Raw genomic sequence first — 22,912 nt, 5'->3', positions numbered from 1 at the left:
AGAGGAGGAAGCATCACCCAGCCATCTGCTGCCTAAGACAGACAGACTGACAGCCTCCTGCCGAGGCTCGTCTCTCTGTGGCCGCGTCTGTCCCCTGCCCTGTCACTGTGGGTCCAGGTCCGTGCTTGCCTGGGGCCTTGTTGGGGCCCGCTGTGTCCTGGTCAGTGTAAGCCGCTAGTATTCCATTCTACCAGAGACCAGGTGGTGTAAACCACCGACACCCACCTCTCACAGTTTTGGAGGCTGGGAGGCCCAAGGCGCTAGCGGACTCGGTTCCTGACCAGACGCCTCCTCCTGGCGTGCAGACGGCCATCTTCTGGCTGTGCCCTCCCAGGGCAGAGAGGGAGAGGGCTCTGGTCTCCCCCTCCTCTAACACGGTCGTGAACCCCAGCATGGGGGTCCCCCCTCATGCCCTCATCTAAACCTAATTATCCTTCAAAGGCCCCACTTCCAGATGCCATCACACTGGGGACTAGAGTTTCCACATAGAAAGTTTGTTGGTACTCAGTGGTGCCAGCAACATATTCAAAAAGGAAGATTAGTGTCGGAAACACCATCAGGTATGGATTGGTGCTACTTTGAACCAAGGGGGGACCCCTGTGGTCTTTTGTTCAGTCTCATACAGCGTAGAATTCTACCCAGCACTAATTTGTTTTGTCATGTGGCATACGACGAGATGAGACTGTGGGTCCCGTCTGCCTGAATTCACTCAAGCCAAGACCCATAAGCCACAGTGCTCTTTGAAGGCTCCCGTGTCCCTTTAATGGGTCCACTTGAAGTGGTAAAGAAAAGGACATTTTCTTAAGAGCTACTACTACTCTATGCACAGGTCGTGTGATGATGTGGAATAAAATGCACGTTGCAGGACATTTTCTTTAAAAAATCATGCAGTCCAGAACATGCTGTTTCCTGTGCCTGAAATGTCTGTTTCCCAGATACCAGCATACCTCGTTCACTTCCTCCTTCCAGGACCATCTCAAATGTTGTTCTACTTACAGTGACAACACGGCATTTATAATCTGGAGTACAACAGGTTTTTCTTGGTTTTCGTCTCATGGTTCCTAGCAGAATATAAGTTTGGTGCTGGCCAGAATGTGTGTTTTGTTCCCTATTCTGAGGCCACACGGTAAATGTGATGATCCTTTGTTGAGCACGTGAATGAATGAGTGAAACATCTGGCGACAGACAGGTCTGCCACAGATCCCTGGTGCTCCTGGAACACAGGGACATTTTGGGGGCCGGGGCCAGAGACCCGAGAAGCTCTCCGCAGAACAGCCTTCCGTGGGGCCCTCTTGGGGATGGAGGAGCACACGCCATCTCAACTTGTGCAGCCCTCTCCTCTGTCACTGGGCATCTGTGCTGTCCCTTCCACCAGTCTGGGACACCCCTGTCCCTGGGTGTTCAGAGTCCACGGGACCCTGCTCTGTTGGGCCATCCCTGGGGCAGGAACCCCTGCTCTGAAACAGAAGGATCATCGAGTTGTGGCCTTCCATGAGGAAACCTACAAACCTGTCACTTCCCTGCTGGGAACCCTGCTAGGAGATGATGATCTAAAATACCAAATGGGGTCCAAATTTCCTTTCTCGCTTTTTCCCGGCTGCCCCCCTGCGTGTCTGTGTGCTGGGAAATCTAATAATGACGGTGCAGGTGTCTAAGCAGGAGTCTGCAGGTCCCGCTTGAGCTGGTTGATAATCACAGGAGCTGAGAGTGTGTCCCTGTGGCCCAATAAACGTGATTTTAAAGTTTCCTTTGCCTCCTGAGCGATTCTTCGGGGCCACAGGAGGGATAGGAAGTAACATTCAGTGAGGACACACAGATGTCAACAACAGGGAAGGCCCCTTATCAAAGGAGTACATTTGGTAACTATGGGCTAACATGTCACTGTCCCTTAAAACCAGTTTGTCCTGGCAAGAGAAGTTACTATTTAATTAGGTTATTTAACAACATGGACAGTAAAGAATTAGCAGGCCTATAGCTCCCACTGGTGGGCATGTTGAAAGGGACATGGAATTTAAAGAAACCTATTTCTGACTCACGGGATGAGCGCAGGAGTCCATTTTTTCTGACCCATTTCCACTCCCAGGAACTGTGACACTCAGGATCACACATCCTAAGTGTTGGACATTTCTTGAGATTTTATAGCCCAAATTTGGGCCATTGCACAGAGCCTACAAGAATCTTCCAGGGAGGGAATTTCTCATTTTGGAAAAGGGATTGGAGTTTTAGGCCAAGGGGCTTGAAGAAAGGGTAGCTTAAGACATACGTTCCAAACTGAAGACAAAAAAGTCAGATGAGAATGAGGGACTATTGTCCTGAGGACTCAGATGAAGGAAAGGCCACGTTAGCCAAAACCTTAGCCTGTAACTTCCTGCATTATCATTCACTTCTAAAATTGCTCTAATCCTTCAGCAGAGAAATGTTTGCATTTCTAAGTATTATTTACACTTATCTTTACAGGTGCAATGAAACCACATTGTCCAAATGTGGGATGGGCGAGGGTTAAAATCTGCATTCAGCCAAAGCCAAGACTGAAGCAAAATATTACTGTCACAGAATGAACATTTGAGACCCAGGAATCCATCGAAAATGTGTCTGAACACTGTGAAGCAGTGTTACAATATTATTAAAGTGTGGTGGTGACATTTAAGAGTTTGGTATTAAAGGCAAAAAGTAAACCATTTTAGCTTTCTCACTTGCTAATTTCTTCTGCAGGTGCTATCCTGAATACTCATGGTACTAAATGAATGCCCACTTTCAACCGAGGTAAGGGAAAGCACAGACAGATTCTGCCCAGTGCAAGCTTGGTGGGCTCCTTGGTGGTGGTGATGTTGCCGCCAAGTTCCTACTCTTCTAGTTGCTCTAAGGCAGGCAGCCCGGTGAGAGGCCAGAGCATGGAGATCTCTTTGACTCCTGGTCAGAAGTGGCACTGGGGCTCCCCTGGGGCAATCCCACACACTGGCCTTGTGCATTTTCAGAAGATGCTTTCTGACTGCTTCCAGAAACTGTCTTGTCCTCACCGTTTTATATTTCTCACATTTTTCACATACTTGCTGTTTCACACAATTACTTGAAATTTTGTCCTTAAACCTGAGATCTGAACTGTGACAATGCAGGTATCTGAATTTCCAATTGCATCTGGGCTTTCCTTGAATGAATAGCAATTTCAACGTTTTTTGGGAATGGAATAGAGGCATCTTGAGAGAATACCTGCACTTCAGCAGGTTTCAGAAAATGATCTATATTCTCAGAAGCAATCAGTAGTTGGGAGTATCTATACAGGCACTGTTATATTATTTGAAATACTTCTATCTGCAAGAGTATGGAAATGAAGTTTTCTTGAATTGTGAACACCTTGCATGAGTACGTGATGAGGAGGAGGGTCCAAGACTTCTTGTGCCTCATGCGGTTTGTGCATGGCTGAAGAATAATGAAGGAGGCCCCTCTCTCCTGCCCCCAGTAGTCTTGGGACACACGCTGTCTCACGCCCGCTCTCCAGGGCACAACCGAAATGTATGAATGGAATGTGCCACAATCCCTGTGTCACCTGTACCCTCGGCACACCTGTTCTCTCATCGGGACACTCGTAGGATGCGGAAGTGTTCCATCATCTTGCCACAGGTCAGGCAGAACGTGCTGCAAAAGGGCGAGTTTATCATACGCTGCTTTCCTAGTGTCTACCTACAGAGACGCGGATGTTTCCTCTCGTGGAGCTCAATGGAACTGACATGCAAAGGAAAGGGCAGCTGGTCCACCTCATTTCCAAGGCTACAGTCATTCACCGGACAAGCACTGAGTGGCTCAAATGCCCGGGCAGCGGCCGATCCCAGCAGAGGGTGCTCCGTGGCTGACCCGATGACAGGATGCGCACTGCTGGGACATCATCGCGGTCTCACTAGGCGGCTCGCACTAGTTTCTCCAGGCTGCTTTTATAGCCAACAGCCCGAGAGAGACAGCATCTCACCTTGGGTCAGAGAGCAGATTGATTTCCTGACCAGAATAACAAAAACCATGTCTTCTTCAGGGACAGAAACTAGGCAGGTTTGGGGGAAGACTGGTGATTTGCAACCTTAATGTTCTCAGCTATGACGCGGATCCCTGTGTGCCGAGCATTCACCTGCACCAGGCTCCGTGCCAAATGCATAGCACTTGGGGGGCAAGGGGAGCCCAGGCAAAGTTCAGGATGCTTCCTCTACTCACGAGTGACTAATTATCCGAAAGTTCCTTGTTTCCTTCTCAATTCAATTTATGAAAGTTTGACAGGTAAACCAAGCAGTCATGCTGCTGCTTAGGGATTGATTGCTGGGTCACTGGACACACTAGATGGACATTCCAGAAACACGTTGTCAGGAGAGGATGTAGGAGCAAACTTTCTGGTTACACCCATGGCGAGAGAAGGCTGTTTCCTCTCTTGGGGAGAGGAAAGGCCAGAAAACAAATGGGGTTTACTTAAGTTGTAAATTCCCTGAATTTAACTGCTCTATCTTTTGTTTATGGATATACAATAACAGCTTCCAATTTTAAAAAAAGCAGAATGTTGATACTAATGCCAAGTAACTTTTGTTAAGCACTTTTTATTTTGGTACTAGAAAGAAAAATAACTAGACCCAGATAATTAAAAAGGATATATGGAGAACATTAAGAATGTCCGATAATAAAAAGTTTGCTCCCTCGTTTACCTTGGTGGTATTCACAAATTAGCAGAAATTGGAGCTCCAGACAAATAAATAATAGATGACTAACATTTAACCAAATAAGTCATTTAGACGAGAAATAAAGGCTTACATTTTAAATACCACACTCATTGTAGACATTTTGCTTCAATGCATTTGTAGAGAAAGACACATATGCACTGTTATGGGCTTTGGGAATCTGTATGAGAATCCGTCATGGTTTATGTTTGCTCTGATAATAGCACATCTCATAGCAGTCAGGTGGCTTCTTAAGTCACGTCTGCTACTTTCATCTATGTGTTTGCAATTTTGTTTTTAAGATGCCATAAGCATGCCTGGATACTTTTGACCACAACTGACTAACTGTATATAAAAGGGCAGCTGAAATTGAATGTACTTAAATTTCATTTCTCCTGTAGTATATGCAGAATTCCTGTATATGTTTTCTCCAAGTAAATATGTATTGTTTCTTAATTATATCACAAATAAATTCAATTTTATGACCATTTAGAAAATACTGAAAGCTAAAAAAGAATGTGAAATATCTCCCATAATCCCAATGCCAAAGTTAATCACTGTTAATTTTTAGGGCATATCTTTCCAGTTATTACATATATGATTTATTACAAAATAGTATGTACTTTGTTTGAAATTCCATAATGTTTTCTAAAATTCGCAATCTACCATTAATCTAGTAACAATCATATTCCTAATTTATTTGTGTTTTTCAAAATCAATGTAATGGTTATATAAGTATGCCGTAATGTATTTAACAGTGGAAATGCATATGTGATGATGAATGGATCCAAAAGGATATAGTTATGACCCAGATCAAATGTACCGTGAATCCATCTGGTCATTTCTGTCCTCATTACTGGAAGATCTAGTATGGCTTCCCCTTTGGTGGCAGACACTCCTGGTCGTCCTCTTTTTGAACCCCACACCCAGGCCTGAGCATGTGGGTAGACAAGATGGCCCAGGCAGACCAGGCTCTTACAAAGAGTCCTAGGTGATGGGTGTCTCAGGGGAACAGAACTGCATCCACAGACCCTTATTACTCACTCCAGAGCTGTTCTGAAAGAGAGAAATGTACTCCTTTGATCTTTATGCTGTGTTGTATTGCATCTTTTTGTTATAGCAGCCTGACCCTAACCAGTACATTTCCTACATATACAATCATACATTTTTTGTAGCAATAATCTTGATTTCTACTTAGTTCTCTGCCCTTCAAATCAGGATACTTTTTTTAAAAAAAGATTTTATTTATTTATTTTAGAGAGATAGAAAAAACATGAGAGAGCAGGGGGAGGGGCAGAGAGAGAGATTTGTCTCTCTCTGTTTTTTGGGATTTGGGGTTTTTTTGCCTTAAGCAGACTCCGAGCTGAGTGCAGAGCCCAATGTGGGGCTCCATCCCACGACCCTGAGATCATGACCTGAGTCAAACGTTGGATGCTTAACCAACTGAGCCACCCAGGCACCCCAAGATTATACATGATTCATAATCGTGTAACTTTGGTGTACAATAGAAACCTGGAAATTTGCAAGAAAAAAATGTCTTCTTCACAAAAACAGAAGGTCTTTTCTGAGTTGTCAGAAGATTTGTCCGACATTACACAGGATTAGGCTTGGCTATCATAATCCTTAGTAAAGTAAGCTCACCACTGACCTCATATAAAGGAGCAAAAAAGAAGAAGACATTTATCTTCAACTGTTGTGACCTAAAATTCATAATGGTCTCTGAAATTTTATTCTTCCCTATTGCTACCTCTTCTTAAGGACTGTTTTACTAAACTGCATTTGACAGTCCAGACAGTCTATTGAATTCTGCTAGACTGATTTATACTCATTCGTTTATTCAAAATTATTATGTGCCTGCAATAAAATGAGAATTGTGCTGCTTATTCAGAGACATGGATGGGAGAAGGCTGACCTTTGTAGAAGGCAAGTTTCATATGGTGTGATCATTATAAAGGGTCATATGTGATAGAGTATAAAAAAAATAAGGCATTATGGGTTTTATAAGACTATAGCCCAGGAAATTTCCTGGAGGAAGTAATGTCAACACTGAGTCTTAACAGTAGGGACATAACCGGTGAAGGAGGCAGGGGCATAGGGATAGTCCCCTGCAGAATGAAGGAAATCTGGAACAGGAATCATATTTCCTTTCTCCTAATCCAATTACTATTCCAAGGAGTAAGATGGTACTTATGGGGTAGTGAAAAAGTAAATTTCTATTTGTTCTTATTGACCTCATTCAAAGTCAGCTGAAAAAAATCCCTTCATTTTACATGCAATTTATATCTCTCTTCTGCTATAACATTAGCATTCTCTACAAAAGTGAAATACATGTCTAAATCTATGGGCTTCTCATGCATGGAAGAGTGTGGTTTTGACAGCTTTCGGGGGCTCCTTAAAGATGGATGGACATGCAATCATTTGTCTAAATTTGTGTGTTTAAAGCTAAAGAAAGTAAATGGGCCTTCAGTGTGGTCCCTGGGTCGCATAAGCACATTATTTTTGTAGCCTCTGGGATGGCTCTTGATCGATGGCACAGGAGCAAATACTTCAAATACTGGGGCCTTAGGTGTTCAGGTCTGTTGCATTTTATCAAATGTTTAAACAGTGACTGAAGTGATTTATGTTCTAGGTTTTGTGATAAAATGACGCAGTCACTCATTTCATATGCCTTCAAATATTCCATAAACCTTCAAAGTTATTTTATGTGAGTACAGGATCATTAAACAAAATATATCTGAAAATTTATACATATATGAAATATATAAAATGATGATATACAACATATATAGGACGTCAATGTAAGGGAAACTTCCTTTCAAGGATCTATAAATCTGATATCGAAAGGCCACTAAGGACATACTCTTTGGAATATTAGACTTTTTATAATTTTAATCTGGCATAACAAATTTCTATCAATAGTTATGAGGTATAAACTGTGGAAAAACTACATATTTTCTTTCCATTCTTATATAAAACTATAGCAGTTACAAGTGCAGTCCAAAGGGAAAAAACCCTGAACAGAGAAGAAGAAAACTGTAAAACACTCCTTAGCATTAGGGGAAAGTTCCTATTTTGAGTAATATAAAAGCAGAGATAAGAGGAAGAAACTACATTTAGATAATTCAATTTTAACATTAAAATTGGCAAAATCTAAATACTACATTTGAAATATTTTATAATATAAAGTTGTAGCTACTATAATGATCTAGATGGAGTTCTATGAAGACATTTTCTGTTTTATGAGAAATGATGATCTTAAAAACTAAAATATTGAAAAGTGTTAAAAAATAAAGTCTTCTTTTTACAATTCCCCCCCAAAAAAACCCCAAATCCCAAAAAACAGACAAACAAAAAAAACCAAGTGAGGGAAAATTATGTTGTCTGCATAGCTACTAAGGCGCTAAAAGGCCATGTCAGGCTCTGTCTTCTGTTGGATTATGCTGTCCTTTCCATTTACTGGATCAATGCACATTGTGATTTAGAAGTTTAAGATTCACCATTTGTTAAAAAATTAACCAAATGACAATAAACCACCATATGTATTTGTTGTTTTGTGTATTAGCATATAAAAACAAGAAAGGAAAAATAATTAAGATGTATGGTTTTTATTTTAATCTGTACTTCGTAGCCAGTTTGACCAACTATTTTAAATGTCAAATTCAAACACTGCAATTTAATATTATTAGATGTTGCTTCTATTAGATACATTTATTCATTTACCTCCAGTCTCACCAGCCTAAATCTCTCATTTCACCCAGTGACTGAAATCTAAGTGAATGCCGTCCTCAAGGATATGTGCTCGGGTATTTGAAGAACTTGACTTATGTTCAGTGGTCAAGAAAGTTTCCTAATGGCCTACACTCTGAAAGGTTAGGACAGACATTCCAGAATCTGAACCCTCACTAAAAAAAATCCCAAGGACTCACTTAAAAAAAAAAAATTTGATCCATAAGCATTTAGTGCAGAATTTATCCCTTTATGAACTGTGTGGTTTACGGTGACATTATGTGTGATTAATCAGATTTAGAAAATAAAAATATAAGATGTCTAGTTAAATCTGAATTTCACATAACAAGTGAATTGGTTTTTAGTATAGGTATGTCCTATGCAATATTAGAGACACAACTACCTATCTCTGTCTCTCTTTCTAATCTCTATCTATAAAACCATTTATTATTTGTCTAAAATTTAAATTTAGGGGTACCTGGGTGGCTCAGACGGTTAAGCGTCTGCCTTTGGGTCAGGTCATGATCCCAGGGCCCTGGGATCGAGCTCCGCATCGGGCTCGCTTCACCCCCTCCCATTCCCCCTGCTTGTGTTCCCTCTCTCGCTGTCAAGTAAATAAATAAAATATTTTAAAAAATTAAAAAAATAAATAAAATTTAAATTTTGGGGGGCATCCTGGATTTTATCTGACAGTCTTCTGTGGCCTGTTGTGCTAAACCAGGTCATTATGCAGCTGCTTGTTCCAGTGTCTGTCCCTTCCCCCAACTGTCTTTTTTCTGCCCATTCTGGTTAGAGTCTCTGCTGGCATTTCCACTCTTAACAACCACATAGTACCTCTGGCCAGTTTGTGTACACTGGTTACCCAAAGTCAAATCTTCCTTTGCAAAATGGAATGCTGTCTGAGGTTTAAGTCCCTGGCTTGAATCTGGTTGACTACCCATTTCAGGCACCTCATCGGATTCATTCATTAATCTCAGAACTAGCTTGTTTTCGGTTGTGTAAACTTTCCTGAAACATATTTCATACATACAGTCTTCCTGTGAACACTGTGCTCTCCTTCTGCCTTTTAACAAGGAGCTAAATGATGCTACTCTTCCAGAATGACATTTCTAACATGACAACATCTGGAGTTATTAAAGGACAATAATGAGTTGTTATCATGTTGAATTCTTAACCCAACTCCTAGAAGAAATTATAGAGAAAAAGGACCTTGACATCAGTCTAAACAATGATCTTTTGGATTTGACACCAAAAGCGAAGGCAACAAAGGAAAAAATAAAGAAGTGGGATTACATCAAACTAGAAAGGCTTCTGTACAGCAGAGGAAACCATCAACAATATGAAAAGGCAACCTACTGAGTGGGAGAAAATATTTGCAAATTATTTTATGGTTAATATCCAAAATATATAAAGAATTCATACAACTCAGCATCAAAAATGATAATGATAACACTGTTTTAAAAATAGGCAGAGAAAGTGAATCGATATTTTTCCAAAAAAGACACACCATTGGCAAACAGACATGTGAAAGTATACTTGACATCATCAGGGAAATACAAATCAAAACCACAATGAGGTATGACCTTACACCTGTCAGAATGGTTAGAATAAAAAAGGTAAGAAACAACAACTGTTGGCCAGGATGTAGAGAAAAGGGAGCCCTCATGCACTGTTGGTGGGAATATAAATCAGTACAGCCACTGTAGAAAACACTATGGAGGGGTGCCTGGGTGGCTCAGTTGGTTAAGCGACTGCCCTCGGCTCAGGTCATGATCCTGGAGTCCCGGGACTGAGTCCTGCATCAGGCTCCCTGCTCAGCGGGGAGTCTGCTTCTCCCTCTGACCCTCCCCCCTCTCCTGCTCTCTCTCTCTCAAATGAATAAACTCTTAAAAAAAAAAAACAGTATGAAGCTTCCCTCAAAAAATTAAAAATAGAATCATCCTACGACTCAGCAATCCCCCTTCTGGGTATTTACCCAAAGAACGTGACAACAGGAGGTCAAAGAGGTATCTGCTCTCACATGTTCACTGTAGCATTACTCATAATAGCCAAAATATGGAAATAACCTAATTGTCTTAACAGATGAACGGGCAAACAAGATGTGGGATGTGTGTGTGTGCATGTGTGTGCATGTGATGGAACATTATTCAGTCATGAGAAAGGAGATCCTGCTCTTTACAACAAATAGGTGGACCTTGAAGGTATTATGAAAGAAAGATAAATACCGTATGATAGCACTTGTATGTGGAATCTAAAAAAGCAGAACTCATAGAAACAGAGACTAGAATGGCGATTACCAGGGGCAATGGGGGAAGGGGGAGATGCTGCCAAATGTTCTCACCATGGAAAGGAAATGGTAATTATGTGATATGATGGAGGTGTTAGCTAACATTATTGTGCTAATCATTTTATGATGTATGTGAATTAAATCAACTCTTGGGGTGCCCAGGTGGCTCAGTTGTTTAAGTGTCCAACTCTTGGTTTCAGCTCAAGGTGGTGTGATAGAGCCCTGCGTCGGGCTCTGTGCTCAGTGGGGAGTCTGCTTAAGACTCTCTGCCTCTTGGGGCACCTGGGTAGCTCAGCTGGTTAGGCGACTGCCTTCAGCTCAGGTCAGGATCCTGGAGTCCTGGGATGGAGTCCTGCATCGGGCTCCCTGCTCAGCAGGGAGTCTGCTTCTCCCTCTGACCCTCTTCCCTCTTGTGCTCTCTCTCTCTCATTCTCTCTCTCAAATAAATAAATAAAATCTTAAAAAAAAAGATTCTCTGCCTCTCCCTTTGCCCCCCCACACATGTGCACTCTCTCTCAAATAAATAAAATATTTTAAAAATCAACACATTGTACACTTAAACTTACACAATATTATATGTTAACTCTATCTCAATAAAGGTAGAAAAAATTAACTCATAAATATAGTTTAGCGTTTGGTAGAACTTTTCTTCCCTGCCCCCTTTGAAGCTGGATATGGTCACATGACTTTTCCCTCTAATGAAATGTTAGCAGAAGGGTCAATTGTGAACAGTAGTTTCAAGAGTCAGAACAAGGCTTACCATCTTTCTTCCTACGGCTGTGGTGGTTCTGGAGACATGTTTTAAAATGGAGTGTCTGAGTGACAAATTAGCAGAATCTCTTTGGTGACCCATTTTGGACACATAGCCCTATAAGAAATACATTTATTTTAAGAATTTAGAGTCATCAGTATATGGAATAAACCTACCTCATGCTGATGAGTGTGACCACTATAGATAATGTGAATCATATAATCAGACAGGCTTATCTGTCTGGGAGGAACTATAACTAGTCAGTCATTGCGTCCTTTAATATGGAAGCAGTGAACCAAAAATTAAAGTCATCCATTTAATTTTTTTTTGGTGGCCTCATCCATTTTAAATAGAAACCAAAGGGCAATTTTTACTCATTTCAGCTGGAAAAATACATTAGATTTTATACTCCAGATCTCCATCTTCTCTAAAATAATGACACAGCTTTTCTTATCTCATGCAGCCCTAAAAAGGACATAACTAATTTTAGAAGCATCACCCAACTTACTATCTTATGCACATTTATGGCATTATCTATTAACTACCTATTAAATGGGTTTGTCTCTGATTAATTGCCTATATATTAATTTAAAATTAATAATCTGTATCATTAATTATGTGTTATTGAATAAAAGCACTCTATTTCTATTTATATAAACAGTAAGATGACATTCTAAATTACCCTGGTTGTTCTTAATAAAATGTTAATGCACTTATTTATGCACTTGGGAGAAAAAATTAATTGGCTTGTGATCAAATATCTACCTTCCAACTCTACATTACATCTGACCAACACGATGCCTTTGAAACAGACCCATCTAATTTTGTTTGACTTATTAATGGTTAGTGAAAAAGCTAATTATAGGAAGGCACCATCTGTTGAATACACAGAATGTATTTGACCAGATGGAATGGGAGGTACTCACAGGAGGAGACGCACATTCAAATCCTCTGCTACGCTTATACCTGGGACTCAGTTTTCCTACACTGGGGTTTGCACTTGGATCACCATTTTTGATGACTATGCACCTTGCTCTTCTCAACTGTTTTCTACCTCATATTTTTCTCTCTTAGGCTTCAGAGAATTTTCCTTGGTTTTCATAGTCTCATAGTTTCTTTGGGTTCTTACTCAGTCATTTTTAAAATTCTTAAAATACTAATATTTGAAATAAGGCAGTGAGTAGTCAGAAATGCATAATATCCTTACACACGTTTATGCCTCATGCAAGGTTTAAAAATGGACACATTTCTAAGTTTACATATGATAATCTTAACTTTCACCCAAAATGAAAAATTGCTAAGAAATGCATACATTCAGTCACTATCTACCTGTCACCTCTCCACATCAACGGCTATGGGAGTCATGTGACCACTGGATGTAATACATGCAATTTTTAAGGTATCAAGTCTTTACACTTGAATTTATATGAGTTTACATGTATCATCTGAAATAGTCTGTGAGGCTTTCAAAGAAAAGGACATTCATTCCTGCATCCCTTCTACCAGGATAGGTTGGTAAAATCCAGAGGTTTGATAAATGTGTTTTGAAGGAATGTCTACTTGGCTATCTCCTGTTTTGCTCCAGTATAATCGAGCATGGTATTTGAATTTAATGGAGGCATATTTTGGCTCTTCATTTCCTGATTATTTCCTTTTACTTTCATACTAGCTCCTGCATATTGTGCATACTCATTAATTCTAGCCCCTTCTCTCCTGCTTGTGTATCAGGTTGGGTCCATATCTTTCAAGTGGCTTGGATCTCCCCACTCAAGGAGAGAGTGTAAATCACACTGCATCTGAAGACAATGTCTGAAGAGGATGTTGAGCATCAGTTCATGAAGTGGAGTATCTATTTCCCCCCTTATGGAAACTTTCCAGTTACTATGCAATTCTAAAAGCTGGTCATGAACTATTTCTCTGGGTTTTAAAATATTTAGAATGTATAGGTGAGTGAGAGTCACATACTCATGTATTTAGCTAGGGATCAAATACGTATTGCGTCCTTACAATAAATAATTCAGTATGTTCCGGGGCACCTGGGTGGCTCAGTCGGTTAAGTGGCTGCCTTCGGCTCAGGTCATGATCCCGGGGTCCCACATGGGGCTCCTTGCTCAGCAGGGAGCCTGGCTTCTCCCGTGCCTGCCATTCCCCCTCCTTGTGCTTGCTCTCTGTTTCTCTCTCACTCTCTGTGTCAAATAAATAAATAAAATCTTTAAAAAAAATAATTCAGTATGTTCCTAAAATTATTAAAGCATGGACCCTGTCAGAAATTAGCTCATAATTTATGAGGGAAAATCAGACAAGAGGATATACAGAATAAAATTAAATGCTGCTATAGAAATACCAATAGAACTAAGAACAAAGAAGGAAAACATGGAAACCAGTTGAGGAAGGGCAACTCAGAAATAAAAGATGTGGCATTTGAAATAAGCTCTGAAGGTGGATATGACTTTCATAGGTAGAGATGAGTGAAGGGATCAGAGAAGGACATTCCAGGAAGAAAATAACAAAGTCCAGCATGTAGAAAATTTTGGAGATGCTCTACAGTACGGATGGAAACATAGCTGTAGATACTGAGCCCAGAAAAGGTTGAGTATCAGTTGAAATTTTCTGAAATTTATTTATTAAGAATTGAAAAGTTACTTAAAGAGATTTGATCGAGAGAGTAACATAATCAAAGCATGTTTTCTTCCTATAAATCTGTCGACAGTGATAGAGTGGGGGTGCGGAGAGAGAGAAGAGAAATTCAGTGCTGTAGGGGATGGGCATTTATAATTTCCCAGGTGATAATAAATTAATAAATAATGGTATTTAACAAATAATGAAGACTTGACATAAAGTAGTGGTAGTTTTATTCCAAAATTTTCGATAGATTTTGTTACACTAAGGTTCTATCCATATTGTTGTTTTATAGCCCAACTCTCTTGTCCTTGTGACAGAATCATTTCCTGATTGGAATTGCTCATGTAAATGACTAATTAGATAGTTTTAATCAATAATCTTGATGCAGGGCACTGTTCAGATGACCCTCCACCATCCCACCTCCCTCATCTCATCCCCAGTGGACTCCCTACTTGTCCTCATTCCCAAGACAATCCAGCCCCTCCTATAGCTCCTGTTCTTTTTTTAATTTTCAAATGTTTTAAATCTGAGTCTAGCTGACACACGACGGGATATTAGTTTCAGGGGAACAACACAGCAGTTCAACAATTCTCTGTGCTATGCTCTGCTCACCACACGTGTGGCTGCCCTGTCACCACCCGAGACTATTACAGGATCACTGAGCACAACTCCTTTTCTTAATGCACACTATTCTCTCTTCCTTCTTCACTTGACTAGCTCCTACTTTAGTGCATCAGTTTGGAGGTTTTAAGTAGTAAAAAACAGAAGACAGTTTGCCAGCTTAACTACTAATGGCAACTGACTGACTCCTACACTGGACAGGTAGGTTTCATGGCTGAGTTAATTTACTGGCTCTACGTTGACCGTAAGGACTGCGTTTTTTTCTTTTCTTTTTGTCCACTGAACAGCATCCGTAGCTATCAACATTATTCCAAATTGACTCCTGCCTTCTCAAAAGGTTCTCTTTCATTATCTATCCAGTGTCTGCACTATCTCAACAAACATCTCATTTTCAACACGTCACCACTTAACAAAATAACTTTAATAACAGATGTTATATAATACCATCATCAGTCACAAATAGACCATATTAATTAGGGGGAAGTCTAATAGTTCATAAAACTTCTGAATCTTCCAACATCCCCTTTTCTTGTAAGCCCTCTGAGAATGAATAGCTGTAAATGAGTAATTAAATAGTTGAATAATATTTCTTTTCCTTCTGTTATTTTTAATGCCCCCAAAAGTTGTTTTGGATGGTCCGGATGAATTCTCAGATCTCAAGCAGTTCCACTGATAACTTTACCTACTGCCATTTGCAAAGCAAAACGCTTCGGTGGAAATATGAGTCTTTGAATATTTCAGGATGAGGGAAGGTCCCTGGATAATTTAGGATCAGGAAGTCCTTTTCCCTAGACTATTAGTTATTTGCACAACCACAGTGATGGAAACAGACTGGGTGATTCTAAGAGAAGTGTTTTAATATTTTATTCTCCTGAAAACATCTCTCTGAATCGGACTGAAGGAGGATGCTGCCCACATCCAGTGGTGCGGACAACAGCATTTCTCAGTGTAATTCCTAAGGTTGTCTGGCCAACAGTTTTATTCATGTTCGAAGCATGCCCAGAAATCCAAAGGACCACATGTGTTAAAAAAACAAAAACAAAAACTCTCTAGGGCATGGGTACTGGTAGTGAATCCACTGCTATGGTTTGTGGAGAGATTTTCCGTTTGGAGGCAGCCAGTTCAGCAGCTTGTATTTACTGTATTTTTGATTCATACAACCTACTGGATAGGGACTGGGATTCTCCCCACTGTTCTAGTGGCAGAACTGAGGTTGATCGAGGCCAAGCAATGAGCTCAATGTCCTGTCACTAGTAAAATGAAGAGTGGGGGATTTAACTCTGATTTATCTGATAGCAGAGCTAATACCCGCAGGCATTAGCTGTTCATATGCGGCACTCACCACATGACTGACACTTGTTTAGACGCTGTGGAATAAGTGATGAGTAAGAGAAACATGAACGTGATTCCAAGGTTCATACCTGAGAAGTGAACTATAAATAAATATAGACATACTTAAAAATAAGAAAAAATGTGATAAAATACTATGTTCTAAGTGGAGAGTAAGGTAGGAAGATGTGGTAAGAGGAGGGGACCACTGAGAGTGGCAAGCCAGGGAAGTCCTCTCTGCGACCTGCTCACTTGGACAGGGCTGGGAGTGGGAAGGAGCCGGCCATCTGGAAACCAGGGGTAAAGAATTCCAGGGTGAAGTGTGACCTTGGATTGAACAAGAGGCCAAGAGTCAGACTATGTGGCTGGAGCATGGTGGGGTAAAGAGAGACAAGAAGGCAGGCGCCGGAGCAAGAAGTGTGAGCTTAATTCTAAATGCACTAGGAAATCCCTGGTGCCTTTCAGTAGGACAGGGCGACTGTGGAGGAGGGGTTGGGGAGCAGGTGAATGTAGGGCACAGAAAGCCGGGGAAAGTCATCCAGCAGAGAGACAGCAGTAGCTGGTGAGAAGATGGTAGCAGAGGAGGTGGCGGGAAGGAGATAAATTTGGAATGTGTTGGGAGGATTGAAAGGCTGTTTTACTCGCTCCCTATTGAATGAATATTCTACAAATCATTACAGGATACCAAGAAAACACTTGTCATTTGTGAACATATGTTCTAGGGACTTCCCAAATAGATGCTATCCAATTATACTTAGGTTTCAGGCTGTATAAATTCCTCCTGTGTGTGCCATCATCACTAGGCCATTTGCTGAGGCTCTCAGTAATACTAAGTCATTGTGGTGTAAATAAAATGAAAGAAAAATGAAATTTAAAATCCTTATTATGGCTGGAGAAAAAGAATTCTTAAAATTTATAAGTCATCCATCTTATTAAGTATATTTCATAATGCCCCCCTCCACATTTCATTGTATTATTTTAATTTTAAGGATAGAATTACAGGGCGCCTGGGTGGCTCAGATGGTTAAGCGTCTGCCTTCGGCTCAGGTCATGATCCCGGGGTCCTGGGATCGAGTCCCGCATCGGGCTCCCTGCTCCTTGGGAGCCTGCTTCTCCCTCTGCTTCTCTCTCTCTCTCTCTCTCTCTCTCCCTCTGTCTCTCATGAATAAATAAATAAAATCTTTAAAAAAAAAAGGATAGAATTACAAAATCAAACTATTCTTCTTTAAAATTTAATGCAGAAGTGTATTTTGTAATATACGAGTGCTCTGTAAATTCCATTCAATGATTCAAGTAAGAACTATTACAGAATACTTGGCTCTTTTTTCCTACATGCCTAAAAATCTTGTTTTCCTCTACAGTCTCTCGATGGGGTTTAAGTAAATTGAGTCCCACACAAAGGGGTATATTTTCAGTACTGTCATCTGAATTAGGGAATCAAATGGTTTCATAAATCTCAGAAAAAAGGCATCCCAGGGTCCGGGGTATGATTTGACCTTATTTAGCAATAAACTAGCTTATTGCAGTTTCACAGATGCTAGCAGAAGACAGGAGGCTCCTGGGTCAGAGACCAAGGAATTTACTACTCACAGTGCAGCAAGAAACACAAGCATAATGTCTGCCTGACCTCCCATTGATTCTCGAGCCCCATGGGAGTATGCAAGGGGCCCTAGCGGAGAGTACGCACATATTGGGTTGTATGTATCATAGTTTTTTCCTTTTAATTGCTAAATCCTGTTCCTGGTATAAATGTATCAAACATGGGAAACACTAGGGTTCAGGACTCATCCCCTTTATGGTCATGGCTGAGAAAGTCTGCTCTCTGTACTGAAGAGCAGCATTATCTCACCCCTCAAGTTTGCTTGTTGCAAGTCCTGAGAAATGGCCTGAGTAAAAGTGGTCTCAGCCCTGCAATCTTGGTATAGTCAGCAAGAATGTGCCCCAGGGTCTACAGTGGATTGCTTCTACCAACAGCACATCCACAGTATAAATAAACCATTTTTGAATAAATATAATTATGAGGACCAATAAGTTGAAACACAATTTATAAGAGTCCTAAGTTATTTTTGTCACCACAAAGATTGATGAGAAAGCGACAATATTTCTCACCATAACCTAGTTTCCTCTGAAGTTTCTACCTCCTTGATCTTAAATTTACTTCCACTGCAATGTCCTTCAAACTTTTCCCATTTATTTTGCTGACCTTGAGAGGTCTATAGTAATTAATCTTATAGAATATCTGTGTTATAGTATCCCCACTTGCATCCCTGGGTTACAAGTGCATGGAAGTACCCTTGATCTTGTTATCCAGGTATTCAGTTTATAAAGACATATCCAGTAGAGTTTTGATTTTTATTGATGTTTCTATTCATCACCTTGCTTCTGAAAATTTATGCAGTTTGGAGATACAGCCATGGGATTTGAGCAACTTAAACTGTAAGATATTTTAGTATTGTTTGGTTTTGTTTTCAATTATTTGATGTGGCTGTAGGAAATCAAACTGCAAAATGATCCGGGTGACTTCTATGAAATAGAAATCTACTGTAGAGATTTGGCATTAACAAATAGGGAAAAGATATAAGAAGGCTAGGGACCAAAACTCGGCCCCTCAAATCGCAGCTGTGGTCATTAGGCTACAGATCTGTAAGGGGGGGGGGGCACCAAGTGAATTCTGTTCATCTACATTAGGATGTCATCTGCCCTACATTTCCTTGTATCCTCTTTACACAGCTCCTCTAAGACATTTCACAGTCTGTTTTCCCTTCTGCATAATTCCTCATCTTGGTTAATACAGAAGCCATCGTAAGGCCCAAGTCACCGTGAAAGACCAACATTCCTCTCGTGTAACATTTCTTTCATTTCATTAAGAGTTAATCCCTCTGCCTTTACTTAAGTAGGTCCAGTAAAAGAGCACAATTATATAATAGGCTATCATTCATTCTTCACATAAATTTAGGCTGAAAATTGAGACTAATCTGCCTCTCCAAAACTTTATTTTTAAGAAGTTATTTTATTTCGAAATCATGGGACCTTTGCATGCAGTTATAAGAAATACTACAGTGAGATCTTCTGTGCCCTTTATCCAGGTTCCCCCTGATTTGATCACAATTTTTACAGTTTTGCCCTCTGAAATATCCTGATCAGGATTTGTATGTTGGGATGAAATGGTGGTCATCTCAGTCTGTCCCAGAGATGCTTGGGTAGAACTGAAAGTGTCTTGAAATGCCCTCATACCTTCTCCTTGTAGAACGTGGAGTATTTCTCAGGCCAACTCTTGATCGTGGAGACTGGTCTGAACCGAGTCATTGAGAAGGGACGGTTGTAGGTGGAAAGGATCGGGCCAGGGGCCAACGAGCACCTGTTCTCCCCACTGCAGTCACCCATGAAGATTCTGGTGCCGTTCTTTCTATATGCTGTACTTCTCAGGCCGTCGAAGTGGGTGTGACTGCAAGTAGCCAACGTCCCTCTCAACCCGGCCTCAGGTTTGCACTGGCAGCATTTTTAGTTATGGGACAACACTTTAGTTAGTTTGCCTGGCAACATTTTTAGTGATGTTTTTTCCCTTGTTTTTTTTTTTCCCCCCAGTCATTCATGTTCTGCTTCCTCTTTCAAGAAATAAGAGTTTATTTTATCAACAATGGCAGTTACCAATGATTGAGGATACATATGAGTTTATTTTATCAACAATGGCAGTTACCAATGATGGAGGATACACTACATGCTAGATTCTTCGTGATAAAGGCATCCCACTCATTTGTCTTAGCGATGTGTGGGAAGCACAGCATGACGTGTAGACCTGTCCAATCACTATGTGATACACCTGTAACTAATGTCACATTGTGTGTCAACCATACGTCCATTAAGAAAAAAGACACTTTGCCCAGGATTGCTTTATATGCCCTATGTCAGCAGGGTGGGGTGTATATGACACCCACACCGCAATGATCTTAGAGATGCAAATATTCCAGCTGAGAGTTCCATAGCTCACCCAGGTAAGGCCTTGCGGTGGCTTAGGCTTGACTGCGAGACTCCAAACACTGCCCCTAATCTGACTCTAAGAAGGAGTCTGAGGGGGGTTTCTGAGGACTCCTTGAGGCATTGTCTGCAGTAGAGGAGGATTGTCAGCTTGCCACAACCTCACGCCCATTTATGTGTTTCTTTGAAATAATCCTGGGGCAAGTAGTTCAAGGTGGCTCTACCCAAAAGGGGCAAATCAGAGACAGAGGCCAGGACAGGTGGACGTGACTTCATTGTCTGATTCAGGAGAGAGAAATAGCATAGTCGGGATGGATAGGAGCAGCTGAATACAGAGATACTAAGAAAATAGAACTGACAAGTCTTGTACAAATCAAAGGAGAATTATATTTAAAACATGGTCTTTAAAAAGTTTAAAAATTTAAAAAATTTAAAAAATTTAGAAATTTAAAAAATAAAACATGGTCTTTCCCACTAATGATCTAAAAAAAGAAACTTACGGTTTTTCAAACAAGGAAAGCTATATTGTTTTCTCCTTATAGTAGAATATATATATTTTCCCCTCGAAGTACAAGAGTCTACCTTTACATAGATATCAGTCTCATTTGTCAGTTTGAAACAGACCCTCAACGCAACACGCCTTCATCTTGAAGAATATTGACAGCACTTAAGCCGATAGTCTCTGGGGTCTAGTATAAGTTAATATTCCTTGGATGTTCCTTTACTATTAAAAAATTCAGACTAAGAAGTGCACTTGTCAGAGCTGATTTTTATAGTCTGGACATATTAAAATGCTTTATTAAATTTAGACTTGCTGTACTTTCCAATAATGAGAAAGTCCAGTTTTCCATCTGCCTCTGCAGGTGACACTGGAGCCCCAAAGCACCAAGTCTCTAACCCTGTCTGGAGCCCTGGGCAAGGGGAGACCTCTCAGAGATGAGGGCAGTTTCCTGACCTGTTCTTCTGTTTGTTGAGAACAGATCTCACTCACTCTATTAAACACTGTTTTGTCATATTAGCAACAGCAGTAGGGAAGAATAAAGTCTAATTCTTGCAGCAATTTTGTGCAGTTGTCATTAATATCAAAGAGGTAAATGTTGAGCTTAATGCTGCCCTGGTTTCTAAATAAAGAGACATCGGATTGTATCTTGGAGAAGAGGAATCTGTGGCTTATTTAGCACTGAGAGATGACAAGAGACATAATTGACTCCTTCCCTTGAAAGCCAACAAGGACTATTTGCTATTCAAAATGTGCACTGAAATGAGGGTCTCTTGTTATAACAAGAGGAACATGAAGACAGAAACGAAAGTTTTCTTCATTTCCTTTCACTGCATGATAGCAGTTGGAAATCATCACAGTGTTTGTCACTGCATCTGGACAGGATGTGCAGACTCTTTCTGATGAGATTCTGTAGAAGAAGGCAGGAACTTTCCCCTGGGCTAGCATTTCTGGGAGGACCTGAAGGACAGAAACAAAGAAGAAAAGAAATTCAGAAAACAGGGTGGTTTTTCCCTACCACCCATGAGCATGGTCTTTTACTTGTCTCACTTGGAGTAACCCTCTTGGCTTCACAGTAGCGATGTATAATCATTTGACTGTCTGTCAGAATTCCCTTATGCTTCAGTTTCTTTATCTACAATTCTGCTCATGAAAATTTCTTATGTTTTAGAAGAGAACAGGCAGCCAAATTGAGAGATTGATGTGATCCAAAGGTTGTAAGAGGCTCTAGATCTAGTATGTTTGGGACACTTGAGAGCTTGTTTGGAGGTTCTAGCAGGGGGGCGCAGCTACGCGTATACCCTTGACCGAAGAACGGTCCTCTCCTGTATTGGGGAAGGTCGTCCTCTTCGACCGAGCGCGCAGCATCGGGAGGGACGCACATGGAGCGGCGAGGGAGGAAGGGGACACCCGCCTAGCCAGCCAGATCAGCCGAATCAACCCTGGCGATCAATGGGGTGGCAGATGTCACAGCCAGATCGCCCTCACATCCTGTTTGGGACACTTGAAATGTAAGTTCCTTCCTACCCCTTTCCAGGAACATGAAACCTGGAGCATCCGTGACCAGGCAGCACTAAGCAGGGAATTCGCGGGTGCTCCTCCTCCTCCTCCGACTGGACGAGTATGCGCCATCTATCCTCTGCAAGCAGACACACAGAATTTTGTGTGTCTTCCTTAGGATCAAAACTTGTTAAATGAAAACATCTCTAAAAATTAGTCTTTCAACAATTGGAGGAGCTGAAAGCCTTCAGGTGGCTGGAAATATTAAACCAGGAATTACGTAAGGGATTCTGGCCCCGGGGAGGAGACTGGCTTCTTGGGTCCACATGCTTGCTGTGCATCTATGGCTGCTGCTGGCTGATTTTCTCCAGCCCCTTTCCTAGTTACATCTTATTAAGGCCAATTACTAATGTCATGATGGCATTTTAATGTAATTCATGTAAATTAAATTTTAAATTTTATATGACATTCAAAACATGGCCTCTGACAAAACTTTTAGCTCTTTTTGGCATCTGTGAAAATACTAGTTATAAAGACAAAAAACATGCCTGTGCCTGACTAGATGAGAAGATGGGATGCAGTGGAATTACTCATAAGCTTTCTGGGTAAAAGGAAGGGAGCCAGTACCAATACCAAGGGTCAGAACACCATGTTTTTCTTTTTCTTTTTCTTTTTAATTTTTTATTGTTATGTTAATCACCATATATTACATAATTTGTTTTGGTGTACTGTTCCATGATTCATTTTTTGTTCATAACACCCAGTGCTCCATGCAGAACGTGCCCTCCTCAATACCCATCACCAGGCTAACCCATTCCCCCACCCTCCTCCCCTCCAGAAACCTCAGTTTGTTTTTCAGAGTCCATCATCTCTCCTGGTTCATCTCCCCCTCTGACTTACTCCCCTTCATTCTT

Source organism: Callorhinus ursinus, unplaced genomic scaffold (genome assembly GCF_003265705.2).
Source record: "Callorhinus ursinus isolate GAN/ISIS: 27379988/994484 unplaced genomic scaffold, GSC_fseal_2.0 scaffold32, whole genome shotgun sequence".
Taxonomy (NCBI): Eukaryota; Metazoa; Chordata; class Mammalia; order Carnivora; family Otariidae; genus Callorhinus; species Callorhinus ursinus.
This window is presented reverse-complemented; position numbering follows the sequence as displayed.